The sequence below is a fragment of the Pinus tabuliformis genome, chromosome 7 (assembly GCF_031772625.1).
Source record: "Pinus tabuliformis cultivar Carrire ecotype Pingquan chromosome 7, CPIR1, whole genome shotgun sequence".
In the NCBI taxonomy this organism is placed as follows: Eukaryota; Viridiplantae; Streptophyta; class Pinopsida; order Pinales; family Pinaceae; genus Pinus; species Pinus tabuliformis.
The window spans coordinates 352,591,950-352,611,375 of record NC_142293.1 but is presented as its reverse complement, the minus strand read 5'-3'; positions in this window follow the sequence as shown (position 1 = coordinate 352,611,375).

The window sequence follows — 19,426 nt, the reverse complement described above, 5'->3', positions numbered from 1 at the left end:
AAAATTCTCAAGATTTTCTCTACAATCCTTCTTTCTTCAAGAATCTCACCATGAGATCTGTTATGAAACCAACTCACAAAAAGATAGAAAAGAGAGATCCACGCCTTAGAATTCAGCCTCTTCGAGGGGGCAACCTCCTTTACATTACATAAATGAACAATTCTTAGATGATACAAATGAAAATACCTCCTTTCTATATATAGGAGTCTAAGTGGTCCCAATACAATCAAAGCCTACATAACAATAATATTGTAGGGCACAACAATAACAATAGTGGGCTTCTATATGGCACAATAGTAACAATATGGGCACTACATGGGTACATCAATATAAATAAGGGGTATAACTACAATAGTAATGGGGTAATCACTAGTATTATAGGGACCCAACATGCCCCTCTCCTTCAAAAAAGTGTTGTCCTCAACGCTTGAGTAGTTCAGGATACTTCTGCATAAAATTCTCGTCCTCCCATGTGGAATCTTCAGCGGATAAGTTCTTCCACTTGATAAGGTACTCTGAAATTGATCGATTTCGTAGCTGTCGAGTTCTTGTTTCTATAACTGCTTCCGGTTCCAATATAATTTTTCCTTCTTCGTCAAGTTCTGGCAATATTGTTTGAACTGGGAGCTTGTCGCCTATAACCTTCTTTAAGCATGAAACATGGAAAACTGGGTGCAATCGAGAAGCTGCAGGAAGCTCCAATTTGTATGCCATAGTACCAATCTTTTGCAACACCTTGTACGGACCATAATACTTTGGTGATAATTTATTATCCTTCTTAGCTTGCTTGAGGGACATTTGCTTATATGGTTGTAGCCGTAGGAATACCCAATCACCTACATCAAAACTTCTTTCACTGCGATGTTGATCTGCCTGTTGTTTCATTCTATTCTGTGCCAACACAAGGTTATCCTTTAAGAGTTGGAGGACTTGTTGTTGATGTTCGATGTGATGTTCCACTGCCTGAACCTTAGAATTTTCTCTTAAATATGATGTGATGGATGGTGGTTGATACCCATAAAGTGCCATAAATGGGGTCATTTTTGTTGCTGTATGAAAGGAAGTGTTATACCACCATTCAGCCAGAGGCAACCATTTGACCCATTGTGTCTGTTTATCAGATACAAAGCAACGAAGATATCCTTCCAAACATTTGTTTACTATCTCAGTTTGCCCATCAGATTGAGGATGATAAGATGAGCTATGAGCTAACTGAGTACCAAGACAAGAAAATAATTCTGTCCAAAAATTTCCAGTGAAAATGGGATCTCTGTCACTTACAATAATCTTTGGGTTTCCATGTAGCTTTTGAACTGTTTCCATAAATGCAGTAGAAATTGTACTGGCTTTAAATGGATGTGATAATGCACAAAAGTGTGCATACTTGGTAAGTCTGTCAACTACCACCATGATGACACTCTTTCCCTCAGACTTGGGTAAACCTGTGATAAAATCCATTGAAACCTCCTCCCAACGTTGGCTTGGAATGGATAAAGGTTGTAATAGACCCGGTGTCTTAATTGTTTCAACTTTATTTTGCTGGCAAACCAAACATTCCGCCACAAACTTTTGAATATCTGATTTAAGGCCATCCCAAAAAAATTCCTTCTTAACCCTGTGGTAAGTTTTTAAAAATCCTGAGTGCCCTCCTAAGGGAGAAGTGTGCAATTCCATAAGAATCTTTTGTTTTAGCTGGGAATTCTTACATAGGTATAAGCGATCTTTGTACCATAACGAATCATTTTTCCAGCTAAATGTATCAGAAGTACTGGAATCTTGTTGTAGCTTTTGAATAAGTGCCCACACTTCTTCGTCATTCTTCCATTCCTCCCTTGCTTCGTTTATCCAATCTGGTTGGATAATAGAAATGGCACACAACAATGCTTCCACATCCTCATCCTTTCTTGAGAGTGCATCTGCCACCACATTTTGCTTCCCTTTTTTGTAGATGATTTCAAAGTCATAACCCAACATCTTTGTGACCCACTTTTGTTGCTCTTCAGAGGATAATCTTTGTTCTAAAAAGTATTTAAGGCTATCATGATCCGTTTTTACCTTGAAGTGTCTTCCCATTAGGTAGGGTCGCCATTTCTTAAGTGCATGGAGTATTGCCAACATTTCCTTCTCATAAATAGCTTTTCTTAAAAACTTTCCCTTGATTGGACGACTTTCAAAAGCAATGGGTCTTTCATCTTGCATTAGAACAGCACCAATTCCATTTCCTGAAGCATCACATTCCACAATAAAGGTTTTTGTGAAGTCCGGCGTAGCTAAGACCGGTGCTTGGCACATTGCCTCTTTAAGATGTTCAAAGGCCTTTGTTGCTTCCGAAGTCCATGAAAATGAATCTTTCTTCAATAATGTTGTTAGAGGTGCAGCTATTCTCCCATAATTCTTAACAAACTTGCGATAATACCCTGTCAACCCAAGAAATCCTCGCAGATGCTTTATGGATGTGGGGATTTTCCATTCCTTAATGGCTTTAATTTTGCTAGGGTCTACCTTAACTCCTTCATGAGATACAATATGACCCAAATATTCCACCTCCTGGACTCCAAAGAAACATTTGGATCTTTTTGCATATAATTGTTTCTCCTCCAATAGTTGTAGCACCCTGTCAACATGTTCAACATGATCCTTCCAAGACTTGCTGTAGATTAGTATATCATCAAAAAATACTAACACAAATTTTCTAAGGAATGGTTTGAAAATTGAATTCATCAAACCTTGAAATGTTGAAGGTGCATTGGTAAGGCCAAAAGGCATGACCAAAAATTCATAATGACCCTCATGAGTTCTAAATGCTGTTTTCGGAATGTCTTCGACCTTCATTCTAATTTGATGATATCCCGAACGAAGATCCAACTTGGTGAAGTAAATTGATCCATGCAATTCATCCAGTAATTCATCAATAACAGGAATGGGGAACTTATCTTTAATAGTGAGCTTGTTGAGCTCCCTATAATCTGGACACATGCGCCATGATCCATCCTTCTTGTGCACCAATACTACTCGAGCTGAGAAAGAACTTTGACTCGGTTGAATTATACCAGCCTCTAACATTTCTGCAACCATACGTTCAATTTCACTTTTTTGGACATATGGATATCTGTACGGCCTGATGTTTGGAGGAACACTTCCTGGAATCAGATGAATAGCATGATCATGATCACGCATAGGTGGGAGACCTTTGGGAGTATCAAATACCTTGGAATGATTGTCCAGGACTTTTTGGAGATCTGGAGAAATAGATGATTCCAATGTGGAAACATCTAGTGAACATAATTGTGCAATTACACCTCTTTGCTCCTTTTTTAGAAGCTTTGTCATTCCATTAGAGCTGATTATCTTTCCTGGTTTCCCTGCAATACCCCTTAATTCAACTTCCTTTCCTTCCACAGAAAATTTCATGAAAAGTTCTTGAAAATTAAAAGCTATTGTACCCAAGGATTGTAGCCATTGGACTCCTAGTACAACATCAGCACCTCCCATTGGAATGGAAAGCATTGGGCTAGTCAATACATATTCTCCCATGGATAGCTTGATATTATGGCACTTTCCAGAACAATTTATTGTTCCTCCATTTGCAATCATCACTTGACACTCTAGAGCTGGATATAGGAAGAAATTCAATTCTTTTGCTACCCTACAATGAATAAAATTGTGGGTGCTTCCTGAATCAATCAACACTATTACCTTTTTCTTCTTGATTTGTCCTTCTATCTTGATGGTTTGAGGAGTGGTAATTCCCGCTAATGCATTACAAGATATGGTCAGATTTATTTGTTCTTCATCTAGGCTTTGTTCCTGGAATATATCCTCTTCTTTTGACCTTTCTTGCTCCTTTTCTTCTTCCTCTTCACAATCTATGTAGAATAATTTCTTCTCAGCACATTTATGACCTTTTGTGTATTTGCTATCACAATTGTAACAAAGCCCTTTTGCTCTTTTTTCTTCCAATTGTTGTGGTGTCAACCTTGTAGGTTGTGGAAGACTATGGGCAACAACACTTCCTTCTTTATAGTTGTGAATGGTATGCTTCCTAGTTGCCATAATTTTGCTTTCCATTTTTCTTGCTAACCTGAATGCCTTCTCTAATGAATCAGGTTCCCAAAGGCGCACATCATGTTGGATATTATCCTTTAAAGACCCTATGAACACATCAATCCTATGATCTTCTGGAATATCTTTTACCCTTATGTTCAATTTTTGGAACTCCTCAATGTGCTCCATTATTGAACCCTTTTGTTTGAGACTTATCAATTGGCTAAAAAAAGTGTTGCTTTTTGTATCCTCATAATGTGCTATTAATTCTTCCGTAAAAATGGCCCAAGTGATAAATGGTTTACGAGAACAAAGCCATTGATACCATACAAACTGATTTGGTTCCAAATATAAAGTTGCCATACGTACCTTTTGTGTGTTTTGCACATTATTGAGATCGAAGAATTGCTCCATCTGTAATATCCATGTGGCGGGATCCTTGCCATCAAACTTCCTCATATCGATTTTTGGAACATGGTGAGTCTTTGATCCAACATTAGAGTCTATGGAATCATGATTAACATTTCTTTTGTTCTCATCATGAGTTTCCTTTACTACCTTTTCACCATTAGTGACCCTTTCTTGTAGCAACTTCAATTCTTCCATGTTTGTATTCAAATCTATCTTCAAATTTGCCATCAAATCCTCCATCTTAGCTTCCATGCCCTTTATCTTAGATTCCACGCCATTTACCTTAGATTCCACGCCACTTATCTTAGCTTCTGTTAGCTTTTGTGAGCGTGACATTTGTTGCACTTGTTCTTGTAATTTTGATATATCATGTAGCATTTCTTCCTCTTCTTCATGAGTCATGCTAGAGCTTTCAGGTTCCTTACTAGGTGTTTGCAGTTTCTTTCCTCGGGGCATCAATTACCGATAATAATGCTTTACTATGCCCTTTGAATTCCGTTAAACCAAGCTTACACAAAAATTAAAAAAAAACTACACACCTTTTTTCACTTTATAGAAGCCTGATATTGAATCTGATGTATCTCTGTAATTTCGGATCATCCAATTCTGAAATTGCTACCTGTAGTAGCCTTCTGCGTCCTCTTTCCAATGCCACAAGTCTGAGCCAAATTGGATTCTCCAAGGAAGAGTTATGTGAAATCTCCCACGGTGACTTGCTTTTAGACTCGTTCAGTAGAGAAAAGTTGTACGACGTGCCACGAGTCACTGTTTCGACCTTTGGATCTGAAAAACACCTACAAGAAACTACAGTCCGTCCTCTTTCTGTACCTTCTTACGAAACTTCAATCCAATGTGCAGAAAGAAAGTTATGACGATTTTCCCCAGGTCACCTGTTTTGAGTGTAATTCAGGAGTCATCAAAAAGACCAACTTCCTGAGATCATATCTCCGAAAATATCACGCGAAAAGCTCTGAATTTCGGACCCAAGGTTCAGCGCGATGTCTTCTCAAATGAGTTTTTTTTTGCGACTTCTGAAACGTCACAGAAAAAACGTTATAGCGAAAATGCCACGATGACCTGTTTGGAGCAGCGAAACCCTAGAATCCAAAGCTCTGATACCAAATGTTATGGAACCAGCTCACAAAAAGATAGAAAAGAGAGATCCACGCCTTAGAATTCAGCCTCTTCGAGGGGGCAACCTCCTTTACATTACATAAATGAACAATTCTTAGATGATACAAATGAAAATACCTCCTTTCTATATATAGGAGTCTAAGTGGTCCCAATACAATCAAAGCCTACATAACAATAATATTGTAGGGCACAACAATAACAATAGTGGGCTTCTATGTGGCACAATAGTAACAATATGGGCACTACATGGGTACATCAATATAAATAAGGGGTATAACTACAATAGTAATGGGGTAATCACTAGTATTATAGGGACCCAACAAGATCTTATCTGGGTTATCAACCCAATAACCTGAGTGAATAATGAATCTATTGTATCAGATTCCTTCATGCTGAGTGTTTGAAAGTCTCTCCTCAGCATCTGCAACTTTGCAGTCTTAACCTTCTCCATGCCTTGATAGGCAGTTTTGAGAATATCCCATGCCTCCTTGGATTTTGTTGTTGCTGCTATCCGTGGAAAAACACTTTCATGTACTGATTGGAAGAGAAAAAAGAGGGCTTTCACATCCTTCTTCCTGTCGCTCTTCAAATTGTCTCTTTCTGCTACTGTCAAAGAAGCCAATGTTGTTGCATCTTTCGGTTCAGCATAGCCAGTTTCAACTAGCTCCCATATTCCTTGAGAAGCAAACAATGCTTTCATTGTAATGGACCAATAACTGTAATTTTTCCCATTAAATTGTGGCAATTGGGAATTTGTCAAACCAGTTCCAGCATCTGCCATCTTAACTTGTATTGATAAAGAAGAGATACTGTCTATATAAAGAAAACAAGCAAAAAACTTTCTCTGCTGAAAAAAAAAAAATCTGCTCAACAAACTTCTTACAGCTACTGCAATGAAAAACAATATTTTTTTTTGACTTAGTGAGTGCGTAGACCAGCTCTGATACCATGTTGGAAATTTCTGTTTATTTCAAACACACAAAAAAATAGCACAGAGAACAACGCTCTGTTTCTACTACAAGATCTTTATTAGAAAACAACAGAAAATAGAACTGTTACAAAATAGTCTTCCTCTGTAGAGGGATTACAATAAGAACGATTCAGTTCCAGAATATGATTTCACTATCTGAGCACTGCTGTGCGTTTGGGAACCTCTCAAATTCTTTTTTAACAACATCTCAACTGAACTGTTGTTCATTACATACATATATATATTAAAAACATATCTAAATTTTAAACGATAAAATAGAAAAAATATCCTACCTACATTCACCAACCGCAATAAATTACATTGATTACTTACCTGAAAATATCTTAGAAAATATCCTATTGGCATTTAATGTGAGGCTTATCATAATCGCACCATTGCATAGCGAAGTGCCAACTTATGACCCGCCGAAGCGATATCCATCGAAGCGATGTATTTTCACTTAAGCTTGAAAACATTGTAAAACACATGAAAGATGGACGCTTGCAGAATTGAAATATTATGCAGCAGATCGTTATGTAACTGTCGGGTCCGGTTATCGGATCGCAACCATAATTGTGCGAAGTGCCTGCCACCTTTTGAAAGTGCCGATGCGATATCGCAATGCAACCCTCGAAACCTCCGATGCTCCGTCCGCCGATTTTTCCGATATTCCGACTTCGCCGATACGCCTATCGGCGATCACTCATCGGCAATGTCCCTTGTCACTGTCGCTGCTGCCTGCATCCGATTTGAGTATTACCGTGAAGTAATTAATCACCCATTCTGCACGGCAGTTGGAATTAACATTCCAACACAAAGTTGCCACTCTATCTTATCTAAATCATAGATGTACAATTTATTTATTTTTGGCAAATTTTCAAGAATTTAAACCAAAGCAAATCAAAACGTACGCGCTATCATGTTTTCTGAGTATAAACCAAAATTTTAAGAGGAAGTTGTGAGATGATTTTTCTAGCATAGTTTGCTTATTTAGCAATTCACATATGTTACCATGCAACATTAACTGATTTAAATCCGTACTCATGTTTATTGAAATGAATTATCAACAGAGAATGCAGAAACCTTGCATATTACTGTAAGAGCCATTTCGTGCTTTACCAGGCCCTGGCCTAGCTCGTTTGATTTCAAAATCATCTACACTTTTGTTGTTTTAATTTCAAAGTAAATAACAGGTTATGCATAAAAAAAATATCACAATATAAAACAACATTTAAAGGAAAAAAAATGGTTCAACGGTGATCCATTCTTCAACCATACATGATAATCTGTTAGCAAAATAGGGCATGCAGAATAAATTCAATCATTTCCCAAACTCTTTGACCCATATTGGATTTATATAACATAGTTGTTTTTGGTTATCACACATAGTTGTTTTCCATGTAGGAACCTTTATCCAGAGGAAAAATATACTTACAGTTCTGTAGAGCAGAAAATATGAAAAAGCTTTTGAATTGGAAGCAACAATTTTCTGATTTCTGGAGATATAGCCTTTTCTGTGGTTATAGTTCTTTAGGGCTACAATCCGATTTATCCCAACTCAACTTTCACCGCACCAAAGCCGAGTCTGAAGAAATCGGTTGGTAGCATGAGGGTGTATCACCACCCATGATCTTGCAAGCAGTACAACACATGAGATGTAAATATTTATATAGAGAGCTGAGATGTTATTGATGAATCCATATCTGGTAAACAACTGGTAAATAATTAGTTCTAAGCAGTGATGGAAAGGTAAAAAGTTGATAAATAATGGATTATAAACAAAAATGGAGTATAAGAAAGGTAAGAAACTTGCAAGTTATGAATCCTAAACAAAAATAATGTTAAAGAGCCTGTTCGATTTGTTTTGCAGATGAACACTGACGCTCCACAGTAGAGATATTTGTAAGCTAATATTTCTTCTATTAAATGGAAAGTGACGCCTTGAGATTGACATCGAATAATAAATCCCTTCACAAGAGGGAGGTCAAATGTCTATAAAAGATATCTCTGAACATTTTTGCTCCCAAATGTTGAGATGTCAATGGACAAAGATGTTTAAAATATCTCTGAACATTCATATCCAATGTTGAGAGTTCAAGGAAAAACTTAAAAGGGTTATTGAATGAAGTAACTAAACATTAATATATGCTACTAGTAGTGCCTTCCTGATGTAATGTTATTCTGAAAAGTCCTTCTTTAATCATCACACATTACCCTATATTCAATTACAATTACAAAATAAATAAAATCAAAATTGATTCAGATAAACACGAATATGAATTTATTTACGGAAATTAAAGATCGGATGGAATTATTAAGCTTATAATGTGTAAAGAGAATGATGGAACAATTATCACACTTCAAAGAAAAAGGTATTTGCATGGAGCACTTCATGTGCCGGAGGTGGTTGGCATTTTGAGCCTCGATAAAGATTAAGAGAGACTCGCTAGGATCATGGAAGGAATCAGGGATGGAGCTTAGGTGTTGCAGTATGGGATGCGTTGTGGCCATTGTAGGATAAGCAAGGGAAAGGAATTTGCCATGGAGTTTATGCACTTGCAATATGTTCACGGTTATAATAAGGATTAATAAGTTCAATAGTTTCACAAATCAATATTCAGTTGACAGGTAAAACAGTAGTATTTAATGGTGGAAAAAGTTTCAATCATCTAACATTGGATCTAATGCGCGGATCTCATGGTGCAAAGGAGTACAGAGTGGCAACGGGCGAGGGAGTTCTTCCCCGAAGGAATGGCTTACAGAGTAATTAATGAAAGTTGAAGGTGATATATGCTTTAATGTAATAAGTAACCTAAAAATACATTAAGATCATCTAATAGTATTGAACATTGGATTTGCACTCCATGTTACATGACTTCACTCGATTACAAACAATTATTATTAGTGCATTTTAAAACTTAAGATATAATAGTACTGATGAAATTCAACTAATTTTAAATTGGGATATTGTTGTTAAGAATATTTGGACAACCTCGAATAAACTAAACTAAATATGTTATTGTAAGCATTAATTCTTTTTTTCCTCAATTCTTACATTACAAAGATCAATTACAATATTCACAAATAACAGTGCTGAGTTTTATGTATGATTTGGTCATAATTAACACTTAATCTCTACAATTACTCTCTTTATTATCCACAACTTCGAGCTTACCACTAGACCCATTTATGATACAACTGCCTCTTACCATCATTGGTATATTGATAAAACTGATGCTGACCCATTCTATTGACAAACTCCCATCTAACGAAAACTTAGTGTGCTGCCTTCGCGAACTATATATGCAAGTTGTCTAGATATTAAATGTCTCCAATAATCAATCTTACAAAAAGACGTATCTTACAATATAGTTTTGATTTTTGATCACTCTTTCGCCATTCGCTAAAAATACATGTACGATAACATCACTTTCCAAACATTATCGAATTCCAAAAACTAAAAAGGATAATATTATTTTATTCTTTCCTTATTTTAATTATAATCACCATGTTGACTTTGCTTCTATCGCGCTCTTGAGTTTCCATATAACTTTTTGATCAAAGATCCATAGATGCTTGAGTGCTCCCTTGGCATGTTCAACAATTTTTGTAGGCCCTAGGAGTCCCCATTCAGCCGAAGCTGCCAGAAGCAGATGCGCACCATATGTCTATTGTCTTTAATACACAGGAAAGCATTGCATCAGGCAGAAGACCATAAAAGAATTGGAACAATAAACAGACTTGTTGAAAAGTGAGAAAAAGTGAGATATCCAAGCTCGGAATCCATTCATTCCGCTAGACAAAACTGTCACTTTTCCATGCAGGAGGGCACAAGTTGTAATTTTATTGGACATAAGTTCCAATGCAAACAAGTTGCCCCGCTCTAATATTTGATCCTCATGCACCACAAATTTCTTACCATATCCTTGAACATCTTCTCGAGAAGCATATATTTTTTTGTAATGGAAGGTTACAAAATCACTTTGTTGTTCCATTTATTACATCTCTAGCTATAGATTGTTGCACCTCTGCAAATCCCTCCGATGCTCCACTCTAAAGAAGCTGCCATTGTGAAGAAATGAACAAAAAAATCAGAATCCACTACCTCCAAACTATGTTGATTAAAATATCTACACAACTTCTGAGATTTTTGTGATCTGTGTTTTAGAGGAGCAAATTGAAATAGAACCAACAAGTTTTGTAGAACCCATCTTCATCAAAGTGCTACACACAATCAAGGATCTTATTTTGGTTTGTACAACTCCTAGAAAATGAAAAAACCCAGTGTGGATTGGCAATATCATCCTGTGCAGAGAATGACCACACATGTGCAAGTCTACAGCTCTAACCCTTATCAAATCCCATGGCCATTGTTTGGGCAGAGGAGGTCATTTAGAGGAAAAATGGTTCAGACCCCAGAGATCCATGTAGAACTCTGCTTCATATTATTGCTCTAGTTTTGAGGTCATGATTTATTCCTTATAATTGACAAGCTTTTGAAAGCAATTCTACATTTCCAAATCATATTTTTTAAATTCCTCCATAATTACCCACTAAAAATGTTACTACTTCGTATATTTTTTTCCTGAAATCCATACACAATTGTTAATAACTCTTTCACATTCCTCTCTTATTCTTCCTCATTTATGGAACGACTAGGACCTTGTCATCCTCCTGCTCATTTTCAAACAATATATCATCTTCCTCCTCATCCTCAAACATCACACTATTGGCTGACATGAAAATCCCTATGGCTTGCAACGAAGAAAACAACTCATAAAATTATATAGTCTCTCACACCTTCGCTTTGATATCAAATTGGAAGAATTTTAGCACAAAGTTAATTCACAAAATAGTGTTATTATAATTGCATTTCGAAACTAAGATATAATATATTTATATAGTGTTTATGAGATCCAACTAATTCTAAACATGAAGATTGTTGTTGAGAGAATATTTCAACAACCTCATACAAACAAAACCAACTATATCATTGTAAGTGCTAAGCCTAACAAGCTTTTGTGCCATCTTATGTGATTAAGACAAAAATTGCGAAATTGTAAAGCACAAATTTTATATGTTATATTTTTCTTAATGGTAAATCTTATAAGAGTATATAAGTTATGAATTTTAAGAAAGTTTAAGTGTATGTATTTTCTCTAATTATGATGAATTAGTAATACATTGGAATAATTTGGATGAGATCCAGGATCAAATATTTAAGATACTGTTATAACACCAAAAGTGTATCTAATATTCTATAAGTAAGATATACTAATAACCTATGATTTTGTAAGAGTTGAGAAGTTAAATCAGTGGGTTTGTCTACTCTTTAGGCCTAATCACAATGGGTTAAACATGTCCTTTAAAATTGAAACCAGGTGGGAGGGAGAAAAAAAGATGCTCCTAACCACTCAAGATATTGACACTAGACTAAGTCAAATACAAATTGAAATGAAAATGTGAAAGAAATTCAAAGAAAAAATATAGCAAGAACAACAATCACAAGCATCAACTCAAAATCTGTGGAAAATGAAAAGCTTATTTAAGGCATTGAAAGGACATAAAATTAGAGGGGTTTATGGAAATGGTCTATGTCAAGGATATATATTGGCATTATTCTTACTATCAATCAACCCCTTTTTGACTTTGTAAACCCTACTCTTATTTAAGAATTATCCTCCTTTTCACACCATTAATGGGAAAAACCCACTTAAAGGGCTACAAGTTTTAATGTAGTTCTTGTAACCCATACAACATTTAATAACCCACCTCCATGGTTGATATAGTTTTGCACCTTTAGAGTGGAAATCATGGCATGGATTTCCATTATAGGACATTCAAGAAGGTCTCAAGTTCATTATATTAGCTCTAGGATGATCGAGGGAAGCGTTGGTCACTAGTCAACACTATGGTCAACATACCCCAAAATGCAATGCTCAAATAAAGTAATCGGGATTGCAAAAAAATTAATCAAAATCCACATGCTTCCAATGATATGAATTTTTTTTGGTTTGGATTTTATTCTAAAGTTGTAAGGAAACCTATCTAGATTACTCATTTCAATCTATTTTGACATGTATTGATAATATCCATTCATGAGATAGGGGATTCATGGAATCCACCTACTCCTCGTATCCACCATGTGAAATCCTTGTGTATTGTAAAAGGCTGATTGATCTCCCAAAAAATATAGTATATTTTTTTGAGTCTATGTTTCAATCAATTTGATCATTGGGCTCTTCTACATTTTTTTATGTACCTTTGAGACAACATAATATAAGTTCATTGCTAGCATTTTCCAATATATGACTTTGGCATGCCCCTGTGTATGATTTAGTTTCCTTTTAAGAAACGTGATGCTAGTTGGTAAGGGGCCACCAACTTAGCCATGATGTGTATATTTACATTAAATTTACATTTTAGGTGATTTATATTTCATTTATAGGTTGTGTGTGATCAGTTCCTTAATTTACAATTGTTGGCTTATTGGGGTCTCACCGAGGTTCAGAAGTGATTTAGCCAAACAAATCCCAGTACTACTAGCCCTTTCGGAAGGAGTCCGTAAGACACACACTGAGGTATCACCCGAAGTAGTATGGGAGGGTGTTAGAACCAGGTTTCTGCACCGTGGAGATGTCTAATGAGTTCAAGTGGTTTGCGGTTCGACCGTGTGCACGTGCCACTACGCACACTTTCCCGTACCTCGCAACATGAGATGCTACCTTTGCACAGCCCTACTTGGGGGGGCGAACGCTGTTATTACCAAAGTCCTTACGAGAAATCCAATGTTAGTTGATTATCTAAGCCTACTTGTATGCTTTAAGTTACACTTAACAATATAAACCATTCATACAGGTGCGTGGAGTAAATAAACAATATATTTGCAATTTATAACAAACATGCATTAATCCCAGAACAAATACACAAAATTATGATAAAACTTCTCTTTAATAATTCCTTCCTCGGTTACAAACTTGACTCTGCCCTGCACACTCAGTTGTAGGGGTATTTGCACTCAGCTGCGGACTACTAGGCCTCTCTACACTTAGCTGTAGAGCCTTCTCCTACCCTACGAACCAAAGACACACTTAGATAATTAGATTCTTTCTTCTCTCTACTTCTTTGCTATCCTCTATTAATTATATTTTACACTTAGAGCCTCGCTCTATTTATACAATCCCATGGTATGCGGACCATGGGTAGGCTGTCATTACATTACAAGACTAGGGTGGACAACCCTGTGACTCTATCATACATTTCACACTCTATGCCTGTAATTGATGAAGTATTTACAATAATATCGAGTCAAAACATGGGCTTTGAGCCCAAACACATGCCTTAGGTGGATTCCATGCCCAACATGCCCCTAACACAAACATTGTGACTCACCCTCGAGTCACTCTTTTGGCGCGGTGATCTTGGTGCGGAGTCCCTACAACTGTTCTTGAACTGTACTAAGGTCTGCAATGCACTGAGCTGCTGCTTGCTGAATTTGCTGCAATCGCTATTCTGAGACCTCTATTTCTGTGATTCTTCTCTGCATCTATGTGTGTATCCCTTGTACGTTCACGAGCTTTCCTTCGATGGCTGCCATGATAGTGAAAGCCTCGTCGATCCAAAGCTGGACACACACATTAAGAACTACCTCCTTGTGTCGCGCTGTGTCCACCTGCTCCTTCAGTGCTTTAGCTTGCTGCATCCTCACAAGCCTCTGGGTGAGAGCTACTGTCTATGCAGTTCCTTGGACACTGTAGTATTGCTGTTGGAGTTCTCACGCTTCTGTCTCCAAGTGCTGGATGTTGGGGTCCTACTATAGAGTCGTGAGAACATGAAGTTCTTCTTCCAAGATGGTGGTGCAGTCTCACACTACACCTCCCATTTCCTTCAATCCCACTGTGATAGTGCTCACGCATTATTCTTTGACTTCCAGGGGAGTGGATGGTTGTGCCTTTAAGGCAGCTCAATGATTTGAAGATTTAGCTCTCGCTGAGCCTTGGTCATTTCTTCCCTAGCCTTGTGGACTCCTATCACTAACCTATGGATCCACACCTCTACTACTAGATCTATTGGGATGGCCAGCTCTGGGATGCTTTGGCAAGCGTCATCTAGCACCTACACCAACTATTGATCTTGTGACACCAAGTCATCACGCTGCAAGTTGAGTTGTCCCATGTTTATCTTTTGCTTGCTGAGGAATTAGATCGTGCAACTCTCCTTAGCGCACAACTTTACCATTATCCGATCCTGTAACAGATATAGTGTCTCATGCAGAAGGGAAACTAGATTAAGGCCAATTCTTTTCATCATGCTAACCAAAAATATATCGGCCTCATCCGTTGTCACTAGGGCCCCTTCCAACAACACTATTGTGTTTTCCATCTGTGCATGTAGCATCTTCTCTGCTGTCGAGGATCCTGCTGCGAGGTGGGTTGAAATGGTACCCACTTGAAGGGGACACACCTGTAACTCTTGTAACTACCCTCTAAGGGCCCCCAACACAGTCTAGTGCTCCTGCATAACCTAAAGAATGTCATTTGTGACATCGCGCACCATCTCGATGATGTCATGCAGATCACCCTCGGTTAAGGTGATCAGGTCAATGGCCAATTTCGAGGCCTTAACCTTCTTCCTCGGTCCTACTCACTTTCCCGTGTGTGGGCACTTCAACTGTGTGGACGCAGTCCCTGGGTCCACACTCCCTTCTATTGTTTATGCTTCCTCTGCCTCTTGCCCCTGCGAGGGCATTGCTTGGCCCTCGCCTGACTTCGCAGTTGCTTCCTGTGATATTGATGTTGCTTCTGCTGCCTTTTTCTCTGCCGCTTCCCACATTGCCCATACCTCATCTTCTGCTATTTCCTTCCACATTTTCTCGGCCAACTGTGTGACTCGGAGCTTGGCATCGTCCTTATTTTTTTGCGCTGCCACCCTTTCTAGTTCTACAAGATCTGGGGCACGCCATTTTGGAGGCCATGCCTCCAAGACAGTAAAAATGGCGTCATCAGTGGCTACAAAGGGTAGCTTTATCCACTACTTCGTCAGGTCCTTTCGCACCCTAATGTATATATTATGCATGTCAGCTTTGAATTCTGCAAAACTCTGCAAAATTTTGTACACTATGGGCAACAAGCGCGGCTTCTGATTGATCCACATTTGGATGTTCATCTCCATGAGCACCCAAAATATCTTGTTGTCGCGTATCCTTTTTGCATCCTTCATGGCCTAGAGCGAAGCATACTTCACGGCCTCTCGTAAATCTCTATCAATTATGGGGAATTGATTTTCCTCTGCCAGTTCCCCTGCTACGAGCACTATGGATAGCAAAAGCCACACACAGTGGAAGATTTTACCCTGCTCCCGGGCTTCGTGACAATTCTTCAAGAATTCTGTGCAAAGGAATTTAACCCAGTTAAATTGGACCCCCTCCATGCACTGCTCCACCAGTGTGATCGCTTGAGTAGGTACCTCGTCCGCGTGCCACTTTGACATAACTTTTCCAGCCAGGATTTGGGTTGCCACGTGTACCACTTTGTCCTTGTTGCTAGAGATAGCATAGCCCCTCTTCTTCTTCTCCAGTTTGTACTTCATCTTCATGGCCTCCGCAAGGGCCAAATCACTACCCTTCCCTTCTGATATGGTTGTATGGTCCTTTCCTTTGTATGGTAGCTCATAAATGAAATGAATTAGGTCTACTGTGATGGGGATGGGTTCCTCTAACCATAGATACCCATCATGCATGAGGCAGAGCAGCTGCCTGATTATGAAAATGGCTATTGGGGGATGGTGGAAATGTGGCACCCATAGTACGTTTGGAAACCCGACCTTTTCCACTCTAGGCAGCCACTTTCGTAGCTCTAAAGTTGTTACCACCCTCGCAGTGTTCTACTTCATGAGGTTCCTGGTCTCCAGGTGAGGGAACTTCTCATAGTCAGTGAGGTCCCAATCTTCAAGCTTCATGGTTGGAAAGCAGCCCAGGTGCGTGCCTTCAAACACAATGTCGTCTGGTAGGAGCGGGGTCTGGAGTAAACTCCTGGTTTCATCTAGGTCCTTGGGCACTTTGGCCTTCCCTTTTCGTAGGGGGACCTACGTAGGTAGTTTTGTCACAGAGTGTATAGGTTGAATATCCTCCTCCACACCTTCATCTTCTTCCTCTGTGATGATAAGCACCTGGAAATATTCTTATTCCTCATCTATTTCTATTGTGAAAACTTTCCCCTTCTCTTCCATCAATAGTTTGTTGTGCACCGAGTTCCTTAGGGACATGCATACGGGGCCATTACTTTTTTATCCTTCTTGGGTCTTCGCATACGTAGTGATTTGGAGATCTTTGCCACAACCCTGGCACCTTTTGGAACATCCTCCATAGTTGGGGTCTATGCAGCTTTGCCAGTAGTTACCTCTTCTATTCCCATACCATCCTTAGTTGTTGTCATCGTATCTGGGCTGTAATCTATCACTCGCGAATTCTAGGGCTCAATCAATGCTTGACTCACAATCTTAAGGTTCTGCTCAATCGATCAATTCACAAATGACCAAGTGTTGTTTGTTGGGTAGCCCTTTGCATTTTATAGTGCCTTTTGAATTTGAATTCGACCGTTCGCCCCCATTTTGGTTCATTAATGCTTTCTTGGCGGTAGATTTTCAAAGAAATCTTACCCATAATCACATTGTAGGGGTCCACCGCCTGCTCCATTTAGCCTCAAGTCGATCATTCCATCATGAATAGTGACTCCAATGGTCACTTTCTAGCCAGTCAACGCGGTAGCACAACCCCCCATGCGTGATCATGGACTTGTGACTCTCTACTTCTGCACGCATCTCGAACATCACGTAGCTCCCAGGAAGGATAGTTCATAGTCCCACACTTACTTCCAACTGCCTAGAATGCTAAGACTTTCCTTCCCTTGGCTAGTTAGGTGGTCGCACCACCCGTGTGGGGCTCCATCCTGTTCTCCATCATGGTTCTCGGAGAATCCCCACGTTCTATTGTTGTGGTTAGCATCACGCACTTCGTCATTTGCAACGTGCTACCTTGGTCACTACGCTTGGCGATATGTGGTCCAAGCCAAGGCATCAGACTAACCAATTCATGACAATAGTTCTCAAACTTGCTAATATGATCATGTGCACCTTGCCATACCATCCTAGTGCTTTTGACGAGAAATTCTTCCTTTATCTCGTCCTCCAGCTTCTTGACCTCCACATCCATCAAAGCGCTTTTCTCTCTTAACCGTACCCTTTATTTTTCAAGTTCGCAGAGTCTAATGTTTCCCTATTGGATTTCTTCCTCAAGTCTCATGTGTTTTGCTTCTTGTGGCTATGTGATTCCTTCTTTCTGGGATTTTCAAACCGTTGTATCTATGGGTGATGCCATGCACGGACTAGGCTTTACATGCTTCATAGGGATTACAACATCTGCTTCATACTTCGGTGTCTGAAGTGCCCACATGGTTAAGGTTATGCACCTAGTCCTATAAGCCCATAGAACCACTAGTACACATAGGTCCCAGTCAATGTGTCTCACCTGGTCGAATGTGTTCAGTACTTCACATACTTTTTCAAAGGATTCAATGTGGATAATCTGCAACGCGCTTGGTCTTATCATACTTCGTTGTTCATGTCATTGTCTTGCCCACTCCTTCTTGTTGGTTCTCTTTCCTATCACGAGGATGGTGTGCGTTTGTGTAGGTTGCATACCATACGGTTGTACCTATCTAGAGAGGTGGGCACGCAAGCTATTTCATCTATCACGCCCGACTTTCATCCACATCTGAGGCTTTCCAAACTGCCTGAGCATCATTCTTCTACGTTCGCACCAGTCCTCAAAACTTGTTTGATGCGTACCCCACCATCTTGCGGGTGTAGCGCGCAGTGCCCATTTGGGAGCATCAAAACACTGTTGTTCGAGTACTTTGCTTTCAAATTTGTTCAGGAAATCATCCACCTTACTCAAACTGTCATACATAGGCAGATCTCTTGCCTCTATTGTCACACAACGCAGTGACCTTATCATCATGTTGTAGTTGAGCGTGATTACCTCGTGTAACTGGTTCTACCATCGTTCTATTTCCTTGTCCGAATTTGATTTGCAGGAGGTTTTGCGCTCCCAAAAAATCTTGCAATCTACTGTTGGATTCACGCAATCCTGCTCCCATGTGGTTATCTTGTAGATACAGTCTATGTCATCATTGCGCACTGGCTCTGTGTAGCGAGATCCTTCCGTAGGGTCTAAAGGTACCACTACGCGGAGAGATGTTTTCTCAAAAATCATCTTGCGCTTCTTTAGATTTATCACTCAATTCATGTCAGTGGCCCAATCTATTCCTAGCAGTGGGAGATACGGACTGTTGTCATCAACAATCTCTATCAATTCAAAATCTGCAAGCGTGCTTGCACCTAAGATATCTACTGTTATTCCCTGCAATTTTCCCATCAGTAGGATCTTTTGATGGTTCTCCATTCTCAATTGAATAGGAGGCCATTATAACGTGGGCATGCCCATGCGCTTCCATGTCTACTTTTCCAGGAGATTCGTGTCCAATCATAGATCCAAAATCACTTGATCCATTTAATATTCCCCGATTTACGCAGTAAATCTCATCTCTCTTCATGTTCGCGTTGTGTGCTTCTCGAGCTTCCAGACTACACGTGTTTCTCCTTGTCCAGCACATCTAGTGATGAGTTCACTACTTTCCTGTCGCGTAGCAACTTCTTTCATGTCTCCAGAAAGGTAGTAAGCGTTGATGGGTCCATCTCTGGTTCTAGTTTGTCTTTACTACCTGAAGTGGATGCCTTCGTGAAGCTCTTCTTAGCTTCCATGAATGTCTCCTTTGCGCGCTCCAAATGAAACTCTAGTTCCTTTGTTGG